Below are 26,305 nucleotides of genomic sequence, written 5' to 3'. Positions count from 1 at the left end.
AAATAGATCCTGATATATATATATATATATATATATATATGCATACACATATAACTGTTTGCATTCGGGGTGTGTACAATATATATATATATATATACATACATCGGGAAAAGCAGCACTCCTGGAGACTTCAATAAATCCACTCAGACACAGCATGTAACAGCAACATTTCAGTGCTCTTTAATTAGCACTTTCATCAGGCATATAGTCATTCTGAAATGAGGAGCCTGTGCAAATTCTGATTTCTCTCCATTGCTCATAAACAGTCCCTTAAAGTACATTTGTCCCAAATAAATTATATTTATACACATCTAGTCATTTTTGGCTTAGGAGCCTGCACACGCCGGGTGTCATGCGTCTGGTTTTTCCTTTATTGCTCCTCTCCCTGATGTCACATTGAGATAATACATACCTCAGTTTCTTTCTAGGTGACTAAGCTATACAATATTGAAATCACAATCCAAATTCAGCCCGTAGTTTTTGAATGATGCCAGAATGAACAAAGTTTAAAAAAAAAAAAAGTTTTGTCTCTATAGTTCATACACAGTCCCAAGGAGTACATTTCTCACCAAAAGAAAATCTATGTACAGAGACAACCATTACAACTTTATTACAAGTATAGACCAAAAAATAATCATACATATAATTTATGAATTGCATTTTGTCAGGATTTTCCAGCAATCATAATATGATCTTTTGGTTGTCATCATACAATAGAATCATACACAAAGAAACATGGTTTGAAGACAATTTAGATAAACTGGGATGTAAAAGCCACAACTCAATTCATCTACTTCAATATACATGTCATTAAGATTACATCTGTTGTCTAGTTCAGCCAGTCATTCATGTCAGCAAATATTGCAGATGTCACCATATCTTATCACCAAGATAAAATATAGTGATATAGTGGCAATTAGTGAGCTATCGCTGTGTGTGGCCAGATACGATTATTTTAAACCAATTGGAGCATTATTGTGCATGTTGGTCAATCCAGTAGAAGATTATCAATATGGGCGTATGGGCCTGATTTAGCGCTGTACATAGTACACACAGCAGCTGCCTCAGGAGTTTGACTGGGGCAGTACACCTGTCAAACCGTAACGCAGGTGTCCTAAGGCGAGCTCAGGGAGGACAGAAACCTCCCCCCCGCCTCAGTTGCTGTGTGTAAATATGCTAATGCTGCAGGAGGCGCCTTGTGTAACTAGACACCTCCTGCCGGCCTCCGTGATCCGCTGCTGCATCCGAGGACAGAGCATCAGATCATCTGCAAAAACATAAGACATCTAAATAACCCGCAGGATGGCCGGGGACTGCGCCCACATTCACAGTCAGTGATCGGCACATGCGCCATACAGATCCTGTACATGCGCTGATCGTTAAATGGGTTTATGCACAACTGTGAATCAGGCCCTGTGTGTGCAATCATCTTCCAGCTGCACTAAAAAGCTCCAGTGATGCCAGAAGCATAAACAAATTGCATGACTATAATGTCACCTGGTGCCGTGGGAAGATTAGGCATAGATTTCCCTGGGAACATTGCTTTAGGCATTATTTTATTTTTATTCAAAGCTGTGTGTGTCCTATATGGTGAAGGTGAGCACTCTGCGTCACAACATGTGACCTCCAATCTGGCAACCCTGAATGCACTACTACGCATGTGTGTTGTTTTCATCTCCGTCATAAATAGAGGAAGGATGTGCCCCATAGTGTCTCCTCAAAAAGACTGCGTACACTACAGGAGGGACCCTGCGTACTCCACTGTGTCCCGCTATATATGTATGTGGGCGCAGACTTTACTGCTGCCACTGCTTATATGTATACAGGTGTGTGCTCCCATATACTGTATGCAAACCACCTGCATTAGTTTCAGCGCATTCCTGGCTGGATCTATAGAACTTGCTGTATTGTGTACCTACTAAGGTAACCCTGTGTTATCCTACTACTCATTCTACCTGGTTAATAAAACATAACCTGGTTAAGTTATTCACTGATGGCACCTATATCAACATCTATAGGATCTGCCAATAGGTTATGGGCACAGGCCACCAGGGTGTGTAGAATAACGACACCAAGAAAACTGCTGCAGTGACACAGAATAAAAGGATCTCAGCGACTACAGAAAAGTCCTTTATTCATAAGAAGGGTGAAACTGTACAGTGCAGAAGTGAGTGTGAACTTTGTCAAGTTAGTGGGCTCAGAGAACTACACTACATGGAAACTCACCATACAGATGCAATTGAAGTGGGAAAAATTGTGGAAGGTCACTAGCGATCCCAGGGATAATCCCAACCCAAATGTTGCAAATAGAACTCTGGGGACCATAGGCTTAGCTGTAGACATGTATACAGGGCCAGATTAAGGGGAGAGCGACAGGGGCGGTCGTCCTGGGGCTCCCAAACACAAAGGGGCCCCCACCACTAGAGCACACAGGGGGGGATTTCTGAGTACCTAAAACCCCCCCTGACTGACCAACTTCGTCTCCTACCATTGCCAAAATGACAAGCCCCACCCACATATGACCCGCAAATCGCGGCAGTATGGCGTGAGGGGCGGGGCCAAATGAAGTGAGCAGCAGCTGCAGAGAATGTAAGTATACTGTTTTATTATTTATATATGTGTATGTATATGTATGTGTTTGTGTATATATGTGCATGTGTTATTGTACATACAGTATGTGTTTGTGTCTGTATACTGTGTGTGTATTTATATATGTATGTATGTGTATGTGTTATTGTATATACAGTATGTGTTTGTGTGTATACTGTGTGTGGTATGTGTGTATATATATATATGTGGATGTAAGTGTTTATGTGTGTGTATGTGTTATTGTATATACAGTATGTGTTTGTGTGTGTGTATATTGTGTATATGTGTATGTATGTGTTCGTGTGTTGTAACAGGACTGGATTAAGGGTCCCTCTCCTGGGGTAGATGGACTCCTTCTTCACACACACAGCAGCCAGAAAATAGTACACCAGTCTGGGGTCTCGTGCTAACTGGTCGGCGCCAGTCTTTATTGTGCAACGTAAAAGAAAAGCAAAACATAAAAGTAAACGCTAGCCCGTCTGGGCGCTAACTAGACAAGAAGTTCCCTCTCTACAGAAACAGTGGGGCCTACTGCCTCCACCATCAACACAAGCGCATGCACATAACTCACAGTTAGTTTTCACCAAGTGTCTCTGAGCCAGCCAGTCTGCTTGCTCTCCCAGGTATGAGACCCACAGCTACAACTGAACAGAGCTTATCACCACCAGTTTCAGGTGGAAGCCCTAATGAGCCTGCTAACAGGCCAAAACCAAAACCTGGAGTGGGTAGTGGATGGAGCCCACCCTCTCCTCACATCCACACCCCCAGGTCCCAAACCGGCTTTTCAAAGAGTTGAAACTCGAGCCTGCTTCACTGCAGACTTTTTTTCCTGGGGGTTTTAAAACACATAGGTCAAAAACCTAGGGCAAATGTATCTATCACTGACCACTTTATCAGTGATCCTATCACATATCCCCCCCTTTGTTTCGACCTGTGGGGCGGAACAACTGAAGCCCCCAAGCAATGAACGCATGCCAGCTGGCTTCCTGGCCTGTGCTCTACCGAAAACTTAAAGGTTTGTAGCTCCAAGAACCATCTCGTTATTCTTGCGTTACTGTCCTTGTTTTCGGACATCCATTTCAGAGGGGCATGGTCAGTAATCAATTTGAACTTTCTTCCCACCAAATAGTACCTGAGAGTTTCTAACGCCCATTTTATGGCCAAAGCTTCCTTTTCCACTGTGTCATAGTTTCTCTCATGTACGTACAATTTCCTGCTCAGGTAAAAGATAGGGTGTTCCTTACCCTCTCTGCTTTGGGACAGGAGGGCTCCGATGCCTACACCGGACGCATCGGTTTGTACCACAAATTCTTTGTCAAAATCAGGGGTCACCAGAACAGGTTGGGTACATAAAGCTATTTTTAAATTTTGGAAAGCTTTCTCCGCTTCCGGACCCCATTCCACCATGATTTTTTGTTTGCCCTTGGTAAGGTCAGTAAGTGGGACCGCAATGGTGGCAAAACTGGGTATGAACCTCCTATAGTATCCAGTGATCCCTAAGAAAGCTCTTACCTGCTTCTTATTGAGGGGTCGTGGCCAGTTCTGTATTGCCTCAATCTTATTGAGCTGTGGTTTTATCAAACCTCTGCCAATGGTGTACCCCAGATATTTTACTTCCTCCATCCCGAGACAACACTTTTTTGGGTTGGCTATCAGACCTGCCTTAAGGCTGGGGTCTAACACTGCTTGTACTCTGGGTAGGTGAGACTGCCAATCAGGACTATGTATGACCACATCATCCAGATAAGCCGCAGCATATCGTCTATGAGGTCTTAGAATCCTATCCATCATTCTTTGGAAGGTAGCAGGCGCCCCATGTAGCCCAAAGGGTAACATCTTATAATGAAACAACCCTTCTGGCGCAGAAAAAGCAGTTTTTTCTTTGGCGTTTTCGGTTACTGGCACTTGCCAATACCCTTTGGTTAGGTCCAGAGTGGTTAAATACCTAGCTGTCCCCAGCCTTTCAATTAGTTCGTCCACCCTCGGCATTGGGTAGGCATCAAATTTTGAAACACTGTTCAGCTTTCGGAAGTCATTACAAAAACGCACACTCCCATTGGGCTTTGTAATCAACACAATGGGACTGGACCACTCACTGTGTGATTCTTCAATTACTCCCAATTCTAACATTTGTTTAATTTTCTTTGACACAGATTCCCTTTGGGCTTCAGGCAACCTATAGGGCTTTAGGTTAACCTTAACCCCCGAGTCAGTGACTATGTCATGTTTGATGACCTCGTTTTTCCTGGCAGTTCAGAAAACAGTACCCTATTTCGGATCAAAAATTCCTTGACTGGCTGACAGGGTTTTTGCCACGGTCACTTAGGGTACCAGAAAACTGGGCTTTACTGGAGGGGCTTGGACGGCTGACAGTGCTACTCTATCCTTCCAGGGTTTTATCAGGTTCACATGATATATCTGTTCGGGTTTTCTTTTCCAGGGCTGGTAAACTTTATAGTTGACCTGTCCCACTTTTTTCTAAGATCTCAAAGGGCCCTTGCCACTTAGCCAACAGCTTACAATCTACTGTGGAACCAACACCAACACTTTATCCCCAGGAGCAAAGTTTCTTAACTGTGCATTGCGGTTATATACCCTCTGCTGTGCTAGTTGGGCCTGTTCCAAGTGCTCCCTAACTATCGGAACTACAGCAGCAATTCTCTCTTGCATCTGTGAAACATGTTCAATCACTGTTTTATAAGGACTGGACTGCCCTTCCCATGTCTCCTTGGCAACGTCTAGTAACCCTCTTGGATGTATCCCAAATACAAGTCGAACGGTGAAAACCCGGTGGAGGATTGGGGAACCTCTCTTATGGCCAACAGCAGATAAGGCAACAAATAATCCCAATCTTTGCCATCTTTGTCGACTACTTTCCTTAACATATGTTTTAAGGTCTTGATAAACCTCTCGACTAGCCCTCCGGTTTGGGGGTGATAAACCGAGATCCTTAACTGGTTAATCTTAAACAGGCGACACAACTCCTTCATACGTCATCTCCGCTATTTATTAGATTAATCGAGTACATCGAAAGGCGAATGAACGGCTCGCTATTCATGTGGTTGCATTTTCCTACCGCAATCATGCGAGCAGTTCTGGCTAAAAGACAACCAAGTGACGTGGTCGATGACGCTGCTTTGTTAATTATGCACACCCTTAAAACGCCCGTTTTGACCTTTTGGCACGCCTGCGTTCGGATCTCCACTCCCCATTTTCAAGCACCTTCCCCTGTTACCACCCACAAACGCCTCATCCTGTCACTCAAATTAGCAGGCATTCGCTATTTTGCGAGCACACGATTTTCGGCCGCACTGACTGGTTCGCGCATGCGTACTAAAACCCATACGCATGCACAGATGTGCAAACATCGCTCGGAGCGAATAAGCGGCCACTTACGAGCGGCTCTGAATCAGGCCCATGGACCAGCTCTCTAGCAATGGACTTGGTAGATGTATTGCGTAGCAGTATCGCTTCTGGGTATCTGGTAACATAGTCCAGAATTACTAGAATATATTGATGTCCCCAGGCAGACTTCAACAAGGGCCCCACCATGTCCATAGCTATTCTTTCAAATGGTACCTCTATAATTGGTAGTGGGACTAGAGGACCTTTGAAATGTGTTCTGGGAGCATGATACTGACATTCAGGGCAGGATGCGCAAACGTCAGATACCTCTTTACGGAGCCCGGGCGAGAAAAACCTCTGCATAATTCGCTCCATGGTTTTTTCTACCCCTGGATGGCCTGCCATTCTATGACCATGGGCCAGATCCAACACGGTTTTTCTGTAAGCTTTGGGCACTATTAGTTGTTCCACAATATCTTCCCCCTTCTTAGTCACCTGATATAACAAATCCTGACATACTGCCATGTGAGGATAGGACAAAGGACTATCGGGGTCTATGGGTTTACCATTAATCACCTTGACATTCTCCCTGGCTTTTACCAGAGTAGGGTCATTTAACTGCTCCACGGCAAAGACCTCCCTTCTGACCTCTAAATCAGGCAGATGATCAACTGGCTCAACAACACTACCCACCTCAGTGGGAGGCACACCGTCTTGTGAGCCACCATCACTCTCGGGGTCGCCAACCATGCTAGAGAAAGGGAATGTCACAGATTCAGAAGAAACTTCCCTTTCCACTGCATCAATAACCATCTCAAATGGGTCGGGGTTGTTCACTTCTGGAACAAATCGGCTTTCCCACAACTTCCAGAAGTGAGCAAAGTCTCTCCCCAATATTGCATCATACATTAGACCGTGCACCAAACCCACGGAGACTATCGCAGAACCACATGAATTTTCAACGTTTACTTCAGCAGTAACATAATACCGAGTATCCCCATGTATGCAGGTCACACCAACAGTTCTCCCCTTATGCTTCAAGCGGTCCACCAGCTCAGCTTTCATAAGTGTCACCAGGCTACCAGAATCTAACAGTGCCTCAACTCGGTTGCCTTCTACAGTGAGGACACACATGTGCTTATCTGTCTCAGCCTGCCAATCAGCAGTACAGGCTGGCTGCGCAAAGAAAGACACCATGCGGTGGACATGAGCAGTATCACATTGCATAGGTTCAGAGGTAAGCGAACAATTAGCGGCAATATGGCCGAAGCCACCACATCGGAAACACTGAGTCATATTAATGTCTAGTCGCTTACAGGGTAAGAACCTTCCCAGCCTGGCAGGCCTGTCTCCAGGTTCTACACCCTCAGTCTTAGGTACATTCCACTGGCCAGCACCCTTCTCCCCTGGAACAGTCTTACCAGTGTCCGTGGGAGTTTGCCGATGCGCCATCATGGCTCGGTGGGGTATACTCATCAGCTCCTCAGCCGCCACATACCTCTCCACCAGCTCGACCAACTGGTCCGCGGACTTAGGGTCTGCATGGCTCACCAACTTGCGCAAGGATGCAGGTAGGGACCGCAGATACCGATCCATTACGACTCGTTCAGCGATTTGTGGTCCTGTCAGCATCTCGGGCTGTAGCCACTTGGTGGATAGATGGACGAGGTAGTGCATCTGCAAGTGTGGCGGTCTGTCCATTTGGAACTCCAAGTAGTGGACTTGTTGGGCACGAACAAAGGTGGTGACTCCCAAACGAGTTAGGATCTCCTGTTTTAGTTTTTTATAGTCCTTTGCATCAGCCAGGCATAAGTCATAATAGGCCTTTTGTGGCTCCACAGACAAAAAAGGTGCCACCAGACTTGCCCACTGCTCCTTGGGCCAACTCTCCCTTTCGGCCATTCTTTCAAACGCGGTGAGATATGCCTCCACATCATCACCCAAAGTCATCTTTTGGAGGAAGTGACTGGCTCGTATGGAGTGAGTGGTGGTGGGAGGACCAGTATTAGCATCTCCAGGCCGGGCCCCTAGTTGTTGTACCACCTTTTATATGGCCTGGCAGTTTTCCTCTATGGCCGCTTGTTGAATCTTGTGAGTTTCTTGCTGTGTCCGGGTAGCTTCCTGCTGGGCCCGGGTAGCTTCCTGCTGTGCTGCCGTAGCCTGAAGCAGGGCTTTTACTACGTCCTCCATTTTACTTCCAGGTGCTGGTTGGAAGCTGAACATTGCCTCTCTAAGCATTGGCTGATGCCACCTTCAGGGATTCAACAACCACGTGTCTGCCCCTTTAAATTTTAAAGGACAAATTTTCCTTGCTGCACTTTTCAGTGTGTGCATGCCCGCATTCTCCACCAATTGTAACAGGACTGGATTAGGGGTCACTCTCCTGGGTTAGATGGACTCCCTCTTCACACACACAGCAGCCGGAAAATAGTACACCAGTCTGGGTCTCGTACTAACTGGTCAGCGCCAGTCTTTATTGTGCAACGTAAAAGAAAAACAAAACATAAAAGTAAACGCTAGCCCGTCTGGGCGCTAACTAGGCAAGAGGTTCCCTCTCTACAGAAACAGTGGGGCCTACTGCCTCCACCATCAACACAAGCACATGCACATAACTCACAGTTAGTTTTCACCAAGTGTCTCTGAGCCAGCTAGTCTGCTTGCTCTCCCAGGTATGAGACCCACAGCTACAACTGAACAGAGCTTATCACCACCAGTTTCAGGTGGAAGCCCTAATGAGCATGCTAACAGGCCAAAACCAAAACCTGGAGGGTTTTCAAAAAGTCGAAACTCAAGCCTGCTTCGCTGCAGACTTTCTCCTGGGTGTTTTAAAACACATAGGTCAAAAACCTAGGGCAAATGTATCTATCACTGACCACTTTACCAGTGATCCTATCACAGTGTATATGTGTGTATGTGTTGTTGTATATACAGTATGTGTTAGTGTGTGTACATTGTTAGTGTGTATGTATGTATGTGTTAATGTGTATATATGTGCTAGTGTGTGTATACTGTGTATGTATATGTGTTAGTGTGTATGTGTTTATATGTGTGTATACTGTATATGTGTGTGTTAGTGTGTATGTTCTATAAAATATATGTTTGCTACATATATATTATATGTGTGTGTGCATGTTTAACATGAGGCAGGTGAGGGGGGTGGGCTCCATGTGGCTTGGTGGGGGCCCCCACAACTTAGTTGCCCCAGGGTCCCCACAAGCCTTAATCTGGCCCTGCATGTATAGTCCTTCATTCACAGGAAGGTGAGCATTCAACTGGGCTTCATACACCTGGGAGCCAAAGTACATATGGTACAGCAAGAAACTCAAGAGCTGAAAGAATTCGAAGATCTGTTCAACTGTGACACCATTGGTAAACTCCTTGTCATTTACTATGTGCAACTGGATGAGTCAATTGTCCCCACAGCCTGTGCACCCTGATGCATTCTGGTTGCCATGAAGCATAAAGTGCTTGCTGAATTAGACCGCATGACAAGGCTGTGTGTAATTACCCTGATACAAGAAGTGACACAGTGGTCTCAGCCATGGTAACTGCAGTAAAATAAGATGAGCAATATAAAAAGATCCCAGGGGCTTATAAGTTAAGACACACCCTGAATCAATGAAACTGTATGGAGTAGTCAGTCCTAAGCGAGAAAGAAAGAATGTATAAAGCAGCTTTAGGAATCAGGGAGTGGATACAAGTAACACGTTCACTGTAACTAATTGCAAAATAAAATATTTAATGTTATAAGCAGGTTAAATATAATTTCTTAAACACCCACTGACAATAGGTTCAAGAGCCTCCAAAAGGTAAGATGTTAATACCATACCATACAAAATCACAACATTGTAGAGGCAGTCCTCTCTCAAAGACGATTAATAGAAGGATTATGCTGCAGTCTGAGATGATACCTGTAAAGTCTCCTGTCACAAATCCTTTTCACAGTGGCTGCACATTCAGGTCTCAAGTCCTCAGGATTTATAGAGTCCTAGCTCAACCCACAGCCAGGGAGCCTAATATTCACTGCAGGCACGTTGTTTGTTGATTCACCCAGCACTGCACGCCAGGTGTTCAGGATTTCCATGGAGGTGCACCACGAGGACAAATAGGAGGCTACAACAGGATTTCAGGTGCCAGAGGTGCATCATCCACTAACCCCAACCCCTCCAGAAGAGACAGAGGGAACGGTAAGTTGTTTACAGATACCCTCCCATCTTGGCCTCTCTCGTGCAATAGTTTTGTTGAGGGAGATTACCACAGACAAATGGCTGCTAAATATCATACAAAAAGGCCTGTCTCTCCCACTTCTAAGATTCCCTTTGCCAAACATTTCCCTGCTCTACAGATGCCAGACCTCGGCTGGATGACGTTTTGACCCTACCATTATCTCAGGGCAAAATAGAATTGGCAGACACTTCCAAGAAAGGTTGGACCAGTCACCTCTTCCCCATAAGGAAGTAGGAGGGTTCTTACAAACCCATTTTCAATGTCAAATCCCTAAATCGGTACATAAGACATCGCACATTCAGAATGTAAGGTCTGGCAGAGTTTCCTTTCCTCCTTACTCAAAATGACTATTGCATTAAGATAGACTTTAAGGAGACCTTCCATGCAATTCAGGTCCACCCAAACCACAGAAGGCTTCTGAGATTTCTTTGGAAAGATGTCCTCTACCAATGGACAGTGATGGTCCTCGGATTGTCCAATGCCCCTTACACATTCGCCCGACTTACAGTATGAAAGCAGTAGTGACTCATCTCCAGCAAAAACAGATTTGCTGCATAATTTATTTGGATGACCTTCTGGTAGTCCATGCAGAATGCGAGAAACTGCTTTCTCAGCGAGACTTAATTGTATCCCTGCCACTCAATCTGGGCTTCTCGATAAATTATGCCAAATCAATACTAATCCCTTGCCAATGTATAACCTTTCTAGGTTTCCTAATTGATTCTCCTTCTTTCTCTATAGCAGTCCCATCAGACAAATGGAAAGACATTCAGACCTTTATTTCTTGTATTCTCCACTGGAAGCTCACCATGAGAGATCTCACCAGAATTATTGGGAAAATTAGAGCATTAGATCCAGTGTTTCTACACACACCCCTCACTTCCAGACACTCTCAGAACCTTTTGGGATCTCTTCTCAAGAGAGGTCTCACATGGTTAGACAAAATTCTACTCACGGCTATAGCACACCAGGAGATAGCGAATTGGCTAGTTCTTCCCCCGCCTCTTCCCAGGCCTCTTGTAGACCTCTATCAGAGGTCATAATCTCCTCAGATGCTTCCCTCACAGGCTGGGGAGCATTCACATGAGACAAAGCTGTGAGAGGTAAGTTTTCCACTCAGGAATTGGAGGCCCACATCAACCTTTTAGAACTAAGAGCACCCAAGTTAGCCCTGGAGGCTCTAGTCCCCCCTCAGCTTCGAGACATTCTGGTTCAGATTAGCCTAGACAACAGAACCGCCATATCGTATATAAACAAGATGGGAGGCACACGATCACTATTACTTTGCCGTGAGTCAATACATCTGGCGATGGGGGCGTTACAAAGATTTATTCAGCTGTCTGCCGTGTATGTACCAGGCAAACTAAAGAAACTTGCAGACTCCCTTTCCAGGACTCGCCTCACTCTGGACAGAGCATCCCTGAAACCAGAGATTTTTAACAACATTGTGACAGCATTCAGCCAAACGCAGTTGGATCTATTTGCAACCCCATCCAATGCTCAGGTTCTGACCTTCGTACCCAGAATCTGGGCCCAAACTGCCTTCCACACAGATGCAATGTCGTTTCCATGGACAAATCTCATCCTCCCATATGCCTTTCCTCCCCCGGCCATGTTGTTGACAGTACTGCACAAGATCAGAACAGACAGGGTACCCAGAATCATTCTGGTATACCCAGTCTGGCCATCCAGGATTTGGTTCCCCCTAATCAGTCTCCTATGCAAAGGACCCAAACTTCCCCTGGGTCTATCCAAAGACTGCTTCCAAGGGACTCAAAACCTGCTTTGGGAGCTACCTCAATGCATGTGGATGGCGATATTGCTCAGTTATTAACAGGCTCACTCCTCTCAGTCACTTCTACAGCACTTATTAATGCATCTCTCAGGCCAAGAATGAGATCTAAGTATAACACAATCATAAAGGAATTTCTTTCCTGGCAAACCACACATCCTACTTCTCGCCTATCCTCTGCTGTAAACTCTGCCATAGACTTCCTAGCTTGCAGATATGAGGCAGGGTTTGCTACAGCCACCATACACTCATATGGCTCTGCCCTCACACTCCTCATTCCCGGACTCTGAGAATAAATTATATCTCCGCTTGCTCAAAGGCATTTTCTTATCTAGGCCATCATGTCCACGTTACTCTTCTACTTGGGACATCGAACCCTTTCTGGATTTCTTGGCCAGTATGTCTTCAACCTCAGATATTTCCCGTGTGTCAAGGAAACTGGCATCCCTCCTAGCTTTGGCTTTCGCAGCAAGAGGAGCTCCCTTAGAGGAGTTTGACCTTGTTAAAGATGAGTCTGATTCCTCCCTTTGCTTAGTGGAGTGTTTGCCTTCTTATCTTGCTATCATCGCTTCTCACAGAGGCAACATTTCACAACTCTTTATTACTTCTTGTAAACCCTTTCGCACTGCCAGACCTTCCACGATATGAGGATGGACAGTATCGGTTATGCATGATTCCGGTATAGACACTTTACTGTTTAAGGGTCATTCCCTCCGCAGCGCAGCAGTCACTTCGGCAGCTGGAAAAGGGTTGCCTTTGCAATCTATAATGCAGGCTGCACGTTGGTCCTCCACACGTACCTTTGCTAGGTACTATTGGAGACCTTCTGATTCCCAGAGGCTAGAGTTTCTCAGAGCAGCCACCGGGTATATGGTAGTCTGCCCACCAGCTGTTGCAGGTGGCAAGTCTCCCGATGAACAAACTGTAGTTTGTAGGAATCTATGACCTGCAAACTTTCTTTGTTCTAGGGAATAGCAACAGCACCCACCCTACTCTCCCTATACCTTGCTAGATGTGTTGGTTTCTCCATTTATCTCCAATACTGCTAATGGCTCTTCTCTCCTTTGGTTTCAGGTGCTCCAAAGGGTCCATAGAAACAGCAGCTTCAACCAACTAAACAATAGAACTGACTTCACTCTGTTGTTCTTTGATTGCCGAAAAAGTCTGCTTGAATATTCCTATATTTCCTGGTTCTAAGACTTTTCCTAAGTTTAAACAGTTCCTTCCATTTATCAGTTCTTCTTCTACTCCTGGTTGCCTAAGTTTACCAAGACTACTATGAAATACTGTTAACTCTGCATCCCTTAGTCTTCAGTCCTGGTATGCAAGCACAGTTCGAGGTTACACACCTCCCACCTATTGTTCTCCTCAGGATTGACATCCGTAAGCTTCTATAAAATGTCTTGATTAGCATTGTTATTTTTTTTTAGTAACTGTGAGCACTAGAAAGGAAATAGAATAAAACTATACAAAATTGGGATCATATATATCATACATAGGTTTTCGAGGTAGCAGATTTACAAAGTTAAACATATTATATAAATATATATGCAGACCTTAATAATAAAGGATACATCTTTTGCATATAAAACAGATTTTAACAGTAGAGGGTAATAGTATTTCCTTCTCTTTTTCCTGTGTGGAGTTTTATTCACTCTTTCATATATAAAAGACCCACATATGAATAAAAATAGTAAAAAAGCATGTGTATATGAGAAATAATTATAGTAAAGCAACCATGGATTGGGAAATAAACAGAATGTCTGTAATTATGTCATAAAAGTTAGGAATACACATTTGATATCCAATTGAACCATAGGAAAGATAAGGGGAGGGGAAAAGTATACATACACAATTGAAGCAAAGCTAAAAAACGGTATTCAATTCTATTTGTTCATTTAGGCCATCAGGAAATAAACAAATAATCTGTAATATCCAGAATAATTCTTGGCGGCATAAAGAACTAAAGGGGCATATGTATCAAAGCTTGATGTGAGATAAAATTGTGAAATATATATCACCAACCAATCAGCTCCAAACTGTCATTTCTTAAACACAGCCTTCAAAATGTAAGTTAGACGCTGATTGGTTGGTGATATACTGTATATCTCACAATTTTATCTCACATCAAGCTTTGATACATATGCCCCCAAATCTGTTACCTTTTCTTATAGTTGGAGGAATATGCTCTAGTCCTACAACTCTCAGAGAGCTGTCATCTCCTGTGTGTTTATCTGTAGAGTGTCTCGATACACTGTGTAGCATATTTGTATTTAGGATGTTCCTCATGTATTCTAGGGAACATTCTCACAATCCTCTAATGGTCCTCCCTACAAATCTCAAATTTTCACAGCTGCAAGTTAGCATATAAATCAAGAATAGAGTATCACAGTTAAAAAAGTGTTTTATTATAAAACATTTATAATTATATGCTGTTTTAATTGTCTTGGTATTATTTAGAATATATTTACAAGTGATACATCTGTTCTTCCCACATTTAAAGCAGCCAGTTGGTTTATCTAGTAAACATATATCTACTGTGTCAGATTTGTACACTTTGATAGATTTCAGGTAGCTGGGAGCTAAAATGTTTTTTAGGGACTTATTTTTTCTATAGATTATGGTGGGTTTCATACGTAAAATATCCTTCAGATCTGTGTCTTGTTTCAGAATATAATAATTTGTAATAATTTTTCTCAATTGCATGTCTGATTTTGACAGAGGAGTTATTATAGGTGGAGACAAAAGCTCAATTATTATTAGACTTATTATGTAGATATGTTAGTGGTGGGCTTCTATGTTTTAGAAGTTTCTCTCTTTCCATTTTTCCTACCTCTATCAATGTATTATTTAGAAGCTGTTCCGGATAGCCTCTTTCCAAAAAGCTGTCACATAAAGTTTTGGCCTGTGTTTGAAAAGTTTCTAGATATGAACAATTGCATCTTAGATCTTAATTGTTAGGGTCAGTCCCAAGAAGTGTACGAGATCGCTGTTAAAAATTTAGGTAAAACTAAGATTGTGGGAATTAGAGTTGAGGGAAGTAACAGGTTTGTGCACTTGATAATGTAGATCCCGATCCCAAATAATAAATAGATCATCGATATAGCAACCATAGAGGACCAGAGACTCCCCAAGCTACCCACCCCACACATGAGTGAATTTAAAGTCCCCCATGTATAGGTTGGCCAAGCTCGGAGAAAATCTGGTTCCCATGGCCGTGTCCAGCACCTGTAAGTAAATAATGTCAGTAAAAAGATAATAATTGTAATTAAGAATTAAGTAAATGCTTTGAAGAAGAAAATTCCGATGTTGGTCGGTTAAAGACTCATCTTAAGATAGGTAATTTGCAACCGCATTGATCCCCAACTCATGGGGGATATGAGTGTATAGCAATTTCACATCGAGAGTGAGAAAGGCATGTTTCTTTCCACTCCACTTCTTGTCGGAGGGCCTCTTGGATGTAATCTTGTCAGTTAAGAACCACGATTCCACCCTATTTATCTGTCTCCTTTATTACTACTATGTGGTCACTAATCAATTCATATAAGGCTATTTTCTCCAATTAAGTTAAATTGGAGTTAATATTTTTAGGTTTCGAGCAAATAGATTTGAAGCTTCCTAATGTGGACTTATAGAAACATTTGATATTAACACTTTTATTTTTAATGGGAAAAGTTTGGGCTTGACCTTAAAATGATGATCTGTCTCTCTGGTGTAGAAAATTTTGATAAGGCTCCGATTATCATTGTTAATCTCTAATAGTTCTTCAAGAATAGACATAAGAGTCTCCACTATTTAGTACAATCAATGTTGTTTCTGATACACATCTATTAGTTTTTTTATGTGAAAAATAACGTTGTCTACTATATATATATTTCAACGTATGAATCTATTTAAATCCACATAAAGTTCAAAGATATTTGGTTCTGAGGCGGGAGAAAATTTTAAGCCCTTCCTCAATAGTGTTATCTTATTTTCGGTTAGTTTTTTTATCTGACAAGTTGAAAATACATTTATCGTATCCAGTTAATTTATTTATCTCTGATGTCTTTTTCTCTCTCATTCTATCTCTCCTCTCTTGCTACCGAATGAGATATTCTTCGACTTTTCAGAGTGGTGAGGGGATCGAATCTGTTTGACAGGAGAGGGTCTTTCTGGTCCTGAAAGTCCCCGCTTCTTAAAAAAAACCTTTATTATCAGTGTTGGAATTCCTCCTTCTTTGTCTTTTGGGAATTGCCCCCAAGCTATTAAAGTAAAATAAGACGAGTCTGTCAAAATATTCATAGACCCCGTGCATCTCAACAAAGCACTACACCCATAGAGAATGGTCGAACAAGTTATTGCTGACATGGCTGAGGCAAAAATCTTCAGTACTCTGGATGCTAAATGTGGATTTTGGGAGATACCTCTGGGAAAAGAGTCGTCCTGGATCACCATATTCATGATACCTGCTGGACAATAAGCTTTTTTACTTTATTGCCTGACTACTAGCAGTGAAATTTTACAATGATGCATGAAACAACTATTTGCAGGATACCCATGTGAAATCATTGTCGATGACTTTCTCATCTGGGGTCATAGCATGCAACAACACAATAAGTGTTTCTGCCAGATGCAGTAAAGGATCTGTGACATTAACTTGAGGCTCAACCCAGACAAATGCAAGGTCCGGGTGTCGGAAGTGTCGGAAATGACATGAGTCACCTCCTTACTAATCAGGGCATCGTGCTAGACTATGAAAAAGTTGTGGCCACTCAACAAATGTCATTCCCTGAGGACAAACATCTTCTTAAGTGCATCCTGGGAACCCTGTCAAAATTTCTTCCCAACTACAGTGAGACAACCGTGCCACTAATACAACTTCTAGATCAAGATACAGGCTGGTGTTACCTGGAGAAATACCAGGCTGCAATAACAAAATTAAACATATGTTCACAAGCCCTCCAGTACTTCAGGACTTCACGGTGAACTTAGCAGTGGTGGTCTCTGCAGATGCTTCACAACATGGTCTTGGTGCAGTATGCCTCCAAAAAACAGGCCCATTGTCTTCCACTCTAGAGCACTGACCAAGACTCATTCAAGATACACACAGATTGAAAAATAACTTTTAGCATTGGTTTTTGCCTGTCACATGATCCATTACTTTATATATGGGTGTTCTGTCACTATTAAGATGATCAGCCACTCATCATCATTCTGAGGAAGCCTCTGCATAATGCCATCTGGATGTAGTCTACAAGAATGGCAAATAATTGTTTGAGGCTGATGCGCTCTCCAGGGCCTACTTATATCACACTGTGTGAATGTGGAAGATGAATATGATGTAATATCTGTACAATTACTATCCTCTAACCCGGGGGTGGACAGTAAGTGGCACTCCAGCTGCTGTTGAACTGCATATCCCAGCATGCCTAGCAACAGTTTTAGTGGCCTTGATAATAAAACTGTGGCTGGACATGCTGGGATGTGTAGTCTCACAGCAGCTGGAGGGCCACTTATTGCCCACCTCTATTCTAACCTAATTGATGAGCTACAACATGAAATCTTGGCAGATTATTTGTGCCAACAGCTGTCCCAATCGTACACCCAGAGTGGCCCCAGTCCTCTATGGAGATCACCAGAATCTGTTCCCTCACTTGCCATTAGACACAAGCTCCCGTTGTTTGATGGAGTCTTCCTAAGAGGTCAAAGATACATAATACCGTACACCCTGCAGAAGAACTATTCAAAGAAGCTCCATCAGCGCCACCTAGAACTTGAAGCAACTAGATGCAGGGCCAGAACATTGCTATATTGGTCCACCATGTTCAGTGAATTTGAGAGAGAAGTCTTCATACGTGGACATTGCAATGCTCTCAAAGCACATCAGCCAAAGGAACCTCTGCACCTTCACAGGGTTCCTGACTTGCCTTGGTCTGCCACTGCTGCAGACATCTTTGAATGGAGAGGAAAGGAACATCTAGTTTTGGTGGAATTCTATTCAGGGTGGTTGGAGATCAATTACCTGCCTAATCTCAACAGTGCTATTATTATTGCTGAGCTCAAGAGACACTTGGCTACACATGGAATCCCACAACAACTCATGACAAACAACTCCATGCAATTAATTAATGTCCAGCCGCTGACAATGATCTGTCTATATAACACCGCTTCTTGTGAGCACATATTGCTGTTGTTTATTGAAATAACTTTTCTAGACCAGTTTTCCTGTCCCAGTATCTCTAACTGGCTTTGGATGGCCAGTCTGCTGGTTCTTTAACACTAGATTTACCAGATATATCCTCATACCTATTATATCTGTACTCGGCTGGTTGAGTCTGGACTGAATCATTGGAATGGTTGCTGACTTGTTCACCTATTATGATTATGTCAGCCTGGGCATTGGCCTGGTCTATTGTGATTGGTTTGCTAGGTGCTGGCTCTTGGGCTGTATGGGTTGTTCTGTTCTGGCTGAGTTTCCCACAGGATTCCAGGTCTTGCTGGTCCTTGGTTCTAGCTGTTTGCAAGCTGCCTATGAAGGATTGCTGGCTTCTTCATTTTATCCTGGATGCATTCTATTACATTTTATTGCTAGCAGTTATACACCTGGCTAATATACTACTCTGGATAGTCCATGGGTTTTGAAATGACCTATCCTTTGCTTTGTATCTAAAGAAATTACTGAGTTTTACAATTACTCTCATGTTTATTGAAATATTATTCTGGAATTATTATTATTGCTTAAGAATGTATATATTTTTAATGTAGTGAACATTTAACTGCATACCCTTTTGTTATTTGCTTAATTATAAGTAGCTAAATTGAACCCTTGTTTGTTACTAGCTTGCAGTGACGTCAACTGCAGGAGAGTCTTCTGGTAATCACTGATTAGGAGTGCTGTTCGTACCACATCAATTAGCTTTAGACAGACTTCTGTCTAGTTTGGGAAGCTAAGCAGTAAGGACTTGGGTTTATTCCTGGATGGGAGACTTCCTGAGAATCTAGGTGTAGTTCCCTATATGAGTACTTAGAGTATCATATTCCTTTGTCTACACTTTGATACCTGTGCTTCCTGCACTGTTATTACTTTTAGGGGTGAGCGGGTTCGGATTTCAGAAATCCGAACCCCCCCGAGCCCCGCCGATCCGAGTCAGGCTCGACTTTTTCCGCCTGACTCGGATCTGAAATCGAGGCAAAACGTCATCATCCCGCCTTCCGAGTCTCGCAGGTTTTGGATCCTATATAAGGTACCTGCGTCGGCGCCATTTTCTCACTCGGCTGTGGACAGTGAAGAGGGAGGGTGGGAGTTAGGGCTGGCTGGGCTGTGTAGTGTAGTGTAGTGCAGAGTAGTGTTGTGCTGTGCTGTACTGTGCTGCGCTGTGCTGCTGTTGTCCACTGCTTCAAAGTCCATAGGGGCTGGCTGTGTTGTGCTGTGCTGCTGTTGTTAATAGGGGCTGTGTCCACTACTTCAAAGTCCATAGGGGCTGGCTGGGTTGTGTTGTGCAGTCACTTCTCCATAGGGGCTGTGTCCACTCCAAAGTCCTGTGCAGTGTCCCAGTCCTAAAGGGGTGCTGTAGTGTTGTCCAGGGGGTGCTCTGTCCATCAGGGGTGCTCCCCCCAAGTGCTAAAAAAATAATATTTTTTGTGTGTTTGTGAATTGTGGGCGCAGTAGCCGCACGTGCATCAACAAAGTAGTGCCAAGCGTGCGCCTGTGTCATAAGTAAAGGGCCGGCTGGCTTGACCGTTAAAGGGTGCTGTAACCCCCAAAGTACACTCCAGTCCAAACCAAAAAAAAAATTATTTTCTGTGTTTGTGAATTGTGTGCGCAGTAGCCGCACGTGCATCAACAAAGTAGTGCCAAGCGTGCGCCTGTGTCATAAGTAAAGGGCCGGCTGGCTTGACCATTAAAGGATGCTGTAACCCCCAAAGTACACTCCAGTCCAAACCAAAAAAAATAATATTTTCTGTGTTTGTGAATTGTGTGCGCAGTAGCCGCACGTGCATCAACAAAGTAGTGCCAAGCGTGCGCCTGTGTCATAAGTAAAGGGCCGGCTGGCTTGACCGTTAAAGGATGCTGTAACCCCCAAAGTACACTCCAGTCCAAACCCAAAAAATATATATTTTCTGTGTTTGTGAATTGTGTGCGCAGTAGCCGCACGTGCATCAACAAAGTAGTGCCAAGCGTGCGCCTGTGTCATAAGTAAAGGGCCGGCTGGCTTGACCGTTAAAGGGTGCTGTAACCCCCAAAGTACTCTCCAGTCCAAACCAAAAAAAAAATTATTTTCTGTGTTTGTGAATTGTGTGCGCAGTAGCCGCACGTGCATCAACAAAGTAGTGCCAAGCGTGCGCCTGTGTCATAAGTAAAGGGCCAGCTGGCTTGACCGTTAAAGGGTGCTGTAACCCCCAAAGTACACTACAGTCCAAACCCAAAAAAAAAATATTTTCTGTGTTTGTGAATTGTGTGCGCAGTAGCCGCACGTGCATCAACAAAGTAGTGCCAAGCGTGCGCCTGTGTCATAAGTAAAGGGCCGGCTGGCTTGACTGTTAAAGGATGCTGTAACCCCCAAAGTACACTCCAGTCCAAACCCCAAAAATATATATTTTCTGTGTTTGTGAATTGTGTGCGCAGTAGCCGGCCGTGCATCAACAAAGTAGTGCCAAGCGTGCGCCTGTGTCATAAGTAAAGGGCCGGCTGGCTTGACCGTTAAAGGGTGCTGTAACCCCCAAAGTACACTCCAGTCCAAACCAAAAAAAAAATTATTTTCTGTGTTTGTGAATTGTGTGCACTGTGGCTGCACGTGCATCAACAAAGGAGCAGCGCCAAGCGTGCGCCTGTGTCCCATAAGTAAAGAGCCGGCTGGCTCATTTCTTAAAGGGTGGTGTAACCCTCAAAGTGCACTACTCTCCAGCAAAAATAAAAAAATATTTTCTGTGTTTGTGTGCGCTTTAGCCGCACGTATATATCAATATAACATAAATGGAGGACCAAACTTTCTCCGATAAAAATAAAATAGGGAAAGATCAAGAACCACTTCCTCCTAGTGCTGTTGCTGCTGCTGGGAGTTGTTCATCATCCCAGAGAGGAAGTAGGAACATCACTACTTTTACTAAACAATTGACCCTCCAACAGTCCCTAGCGATGAGGATGAAGTACGACAGCAGTCATCCTGAAGCAAAACGTATAACTGAGGCCTTGACTGCTATGTTGGTGTTAGACGTGCGTCCGGTATCCGCCATTAGTTTAGTGGGATTTAGACAATTGATGGAGGTAGTGTGTCCCCGGTTCCAAATCCCGTCTTGATTCCACCTGCATCCTCAAAGCAGCAGCGACAAGCGTGCGTCTGTCTGTTAAAGGGTGGTGACACCCTCAAAGTGTGCTACACAAACAATAAAAATATTCTTCTTTTTTTTTCTGTCTTTGTGAATTGTGTGGGCTGTAGCTGCACTTGCATCCTCAAAGCAGCAGCGACAAGCGTGCGTCTGTCTGTTAAAGGGTGGTGACACCCTCAAAGTGTGCTACACAAACAATAAAAACATTGTTCTTTTTTTTTCTGTCTTTGTGAAATGTGTGGGCTGTAGCCGCACCTGCATCCTTAAAGCAGCAGCGAAAAGCGTGCGTCTGTCTGTTAAAGGGTGGTGACACCCTCAAAGTGTGCTACACAAACAATAAAAATATTCTTATTTTTTCTGTCTTTGTGAATTGTGTGGGCTGTAGCCGCACTTGCATCCTCAAAGCAGCAGCGACAAGCGTGCGTCTGTCTGTTAAAGGGTGGTGTAACCCTCAAAGTGCTCCAAAAAATAAAAAACTATTTTTTTAATGTGTTTGTGACTTGTGTGCGATGTAGCCGCACGTGCATCAACATAGTAGCAGCGCAAAGCGTGCGCCTGTGTCATAAGTCAAGGGCTGGTTTGGACATCTGGTCCGGACTGAAGGACGTGCCAACAATTTCTGACAAATCTACTGTCACTGCATATGATACTGTCCTCAAAGCAGCAGCGACAAGCGAGCGTCTATCTGTTAAAGGGTGGTGACACCCTCAAAGTGTGCTACACAAACAATAACAATATTGTTCTTTTTTTTTCTGTCTTTGTGAATTGTGTGGGCTGTAGCCGCACTTGCATCCTCAAAGCAGCAGCGACAAGCGTGCGTCTGTCTGTTAAAGGGTGGTGTAACTCTCAAAGTGCTCCAAAAAATAAAAAACTATTTTTTTAATGTGTTTGTGACTTGTGTGCGATGTAGCCGCACTTGCATCCTCAAAGCAGCAGCGACAAGCGTGCTTCTGTCTGTTAAAGGGTGGTGACACCCTCAAAGTGTGCTACACAAACAATAAAAATATTCTTCTTCTTTTTTCTGTCTTTGTGAATTGTGTGGGCTGTAGCCGCACTTGCATCCTCAAAGCAGCAGCGACAAGCGTGCGTCTGTCTGTTAAAGGGTGGTGTAACCCTCAAAGTGCGCTCCACAAACAATAAAAATATTCTTCTTTTTTTTTCTGTCTTTGTGAATTGTGTGGGCTGTAGCCGCACTTGCATCCTCAAAGCAGCAGCGACAAGCGTGCGTCTGTCTGTTAAAGGATTACATCGGTGACAGCATCCAAGTAGGCATGTCAGACAGTCCGTACCTGTACTGGCAGGAAAAAGAAGCAATTTGGAGGTCCCTGTACAAACTGGCTCTATTTTACCTGAGTTGCCCCCCCTCCAGTGTGTACTCCGAAAGAGTGTTTAGTGCAGCCGGGAACCTTGTCAGTGAAAGGCGTAGGAGGTTGCTTCCACAAAATGTGGAGAAGATGATGTTCATAAAATGAATTATCAACTCTTCCAGGGAGACCAGCCTCCAGAACGTACAGAGGGACCTGTGGTTGTGGATTCCAGCGGGGACGAATTAATACTCTGTGAGGATGAGGATGTACACACTGAAGAGGGTGAGGAATCGGTGGATGAGGAGGATGAGGATGACATCTTGCCTCCGTAGAGCCAGTTTGTGCAGGGACAGATTAATTGCCAGCTTGTTTTGTGGGGGCCCAAACGAACCAATCATTTCAGCCACAGTTGTGTGGCAGACCCTGGCGCTGAAATGATTGGTTTGTTAAAGTGTGCATGTCCTGTTTATACAACATAAGGGTGGGTGGGAGGGCCCAAGGACAATTCCATCTTGCACCTCTTTTTTTTCTTTGCATTATGTACAGTTTGGGGCCTAGTTTTTCAAACTGCCATCCTGTCTGCCACTGCAGTTTCACGCCTAGATGGGTCACGTGTTTGTGCCGCCCACTCGTGTCGCTTAGCATAGTCATCCAGCTACCTCGGTGCAACCTTTTGGACATAAAAACACTATTGTGAGGTGTGAGGTGTTCAGAATAGACTGGAAATGAGTGGAAATTAAGGTTATTGAGGTTAGTAATAGCATAGGAGCAGAAAAACCTACAAATTCTGTGATTTTAGCTGTTTTTATGCTTTTTTTCAAAAAAATACAGATCCAAAACACAAAACCCAGAACTCAAAACACGGAAGGGTGGTTTTGGCAAAACCAATCCAGATCCAAAACACGAAGAAAGATCCAGATCCAAAACCAAAACACAAAACACGAAAAGTGGCCGGTGCACATCTCTAATTACTTTAAGTGCGAAGTCCAGGCAGCAGCCGAGTACCTACGAACAAGTGTGTGTTCCGAGAAAGGGGTTTTTTATTGTGGAAGGACACTTTGTTTACGTTTGACAGTGCAAGAGTTCATCAAGTATCATAAAGATACCTCTCTTTACCGATGGGCATCAATTGACCATTGGCTTTTTCAATTCATTGCTGACTGTTGTTTTGAGATTCAATGATGATTTTGCCAATATTAGTGTTAAACTACATGTTTCTAGAGGCAGCAAGGGATATGGGCAAGTAAAAAGCCTAACAATTACAGTATGTACACTTCAAAAGATTACTGTTTATTAAAAGCTTTTATAAACAAGCACAAATTCTTACAAAATACAATAATCTGGTTTGAAACAAGAAGAACAAGAAGGATTTAAACTTTCATCATGAATTTTGCTGGTTTTCCTGAGGGAGGATCATCAGCTGGAGTGTGCGACCGAGAAGATGGGTAAGGTTCTGCTAACTCCGAAATGACAGCAAGGATGAATTTACACCTTGATATCTTACAGTTTGTCACTATCTTGTAGATTGTATGGGCATTTATCATAGCTAAATCTAAGACAATGTAAAAAACATGCACAGGCCAGCGCCTTGAAGAAGCATGTACACTGTACAGTACTAACATGTCATTTGGTCTACACCATCAATACAACATTTTGTGTCGTTGTTTCAGCAGTCTTTTTTCTCCATTGCTTAATCAATGAGGACTCCCATATGAAGAGTGATGAGGATCAACACATTCTTGGCTCTGGTCATAGTTCCAACAATACTAATGCTCCACTTTCTCAACTCTTTAGTCAAATTCAGAGATGTAAAGAAGTTGTCAGTAGTGACATTCCTTCCGTATCTATATAAGGCTCTAGTAAGCGCAGAGCAACATGTTCCCCAAGACCTCTGTCAGCTGGTCAAGTTTCATACTTGCAGAGATATGGAAAGCCATTGAAATGGGTCTGTTATTTGTAACAATCACGGTAGCCAGCTCCTGCTTCACAGGGGTATGCAGGCGAAGAGCAGCTTTTACACTGCAGTAAGTGTCGCCTTAATACATAGACCCCTAAGTAATTTTTAAACAAAACCACAACGCGCTAAAGTTGTAACTTGCATATGTCTGAATTGTTGTGGCTCAGTTCGCCCCTGTCGGCATGGTCTGTCACTACGCACCTTCAAGGAAATGCGCTCAGCGCAACAAAGTGGAAATTGCACTTTGTCAACTCCCCAGAGATTTTTCGGAAATCAGAGAGTGAGTTATTCTCCTCGAGCCATATTATATGGAATTGGAAACCAAAAATGTGTAGCACGTGCAAGCCAGTCACTTCTTATGTCAATGTATAAATACAGATAAATGCAGAGTAATTACATATGGAGGGTCTCTTTTACCAAAAATATATTTGGTTTATCAGCATCAGACATGGTATTAGGTTACAAACAAACATTAACAAACAAAATCATCGAATTTTTCCATTGTTACTGCAACAAAACATAGGAGCAGTCATGTGACCACGCCTGGTAAAGAGAGGTAAAAAGCTGAAATTAGATTTTCTAATGGTTTTCGAAATTTTGTTTGATAATTTTTTTATACAATCACCCAAATTATCCAAAGCCACAAAATTTCATGGCCGTAAGTAACTAAACAGCAGAGCAGCGAGGCTTCAAAATTTGAAAAAGGTCAATTGATCACCCTTGGTAAACCTAGTGTTAATCTTGATAATGGATGACAATAACAACCCTTCCAAGCAGAACAGTGGTTAGAATCACTGCTTCACAGTGCTGGTGTCATGGGTTTGATTCCAAACAGGGAGCTATATGTGTGTAATTTGTATGTTATCCCTGTGTTTACATAGATTTACTCTGGGTGCTCTGGTTTTCTCTCAAAGTGCATAAACAAACTGATAGTTTAATTGACTTCTGACAAAATTATTGATATAACATATTGGTGGAACATTGGTGTGACCCTATTAGGGTGACAGCAGATGTGAAAGTGGATGCTAGGCTACACACATTACTTAAACAGGGTACTGTGTTTATTGGTAACAGCAACAGTAATAATAATACAACGGTGGTAACAGCGATATACAGTGGTTACATAGTGGTGGTCACAACAACGGTAATTGCAGATAATTAGGGACCTAGGAGCTAAATTCACACAGTACTGTGACGCTCTCCATGCTGGCACACGCTAGACTACACCATGATGTCACCGGCTAGAGGTCAGACCTCCTGGTGACTCTGGGTCCTAGTTCCCTGATGTATGCAGTACGCACTGCTCTCTAACAAAAATGGTCCCAAAAGTTGTGGGTCTCAGGCAGTTTAGAGTGTAAGTTCCAATACAGCATAATTTTATATTCTCAATTCCGTGCTGCATAATATAATTGGTGCAATATAAATAAACAGTGATATCAATAACTTCTCCATATCAGCACTTTTTGGAAATGTATTTGCAATTATAAATATGTTTCTCACTAGGTTACCAGGATCCAGTCACATTGTCGACAGTTACCATGTAGACATTCATAATGTCAACACCACAATGCCAACTCTTGAATGTCGACATGGTTCAACATGTTGTCAGGCAATGGTGGAATTAACAAGTTGTGGGCCCAGGTGCAAAAAAATGCTTTGCCAATCTTCTTCCCACCCGCTAAAGAAATACAAGAGGCATTTAGCACCTTGCTGCAATGAGTGCCTGTGCCCCATCCACAGCAGCATTTTCCAAACATTCCACTTGTGTGCCCCAAATGC

Source organism: Taudactylus pleione, unplaced genomic scaffold (genome assembly GCF_031769625.1).
Source record: "Taudactylus pleione unplaced genomic scaffold, aTauple2 ptg000546l, whole genome shotgun sequence".
Lineage (NCBI taxonomy): Eukaryota > Metazoa > Chordata > Amphibia > Anura > Myobatrachidae > Taudactylus > Taudactylus pleione.
This window is presented reverse-complemented; position numbering follows the sequence as displayed.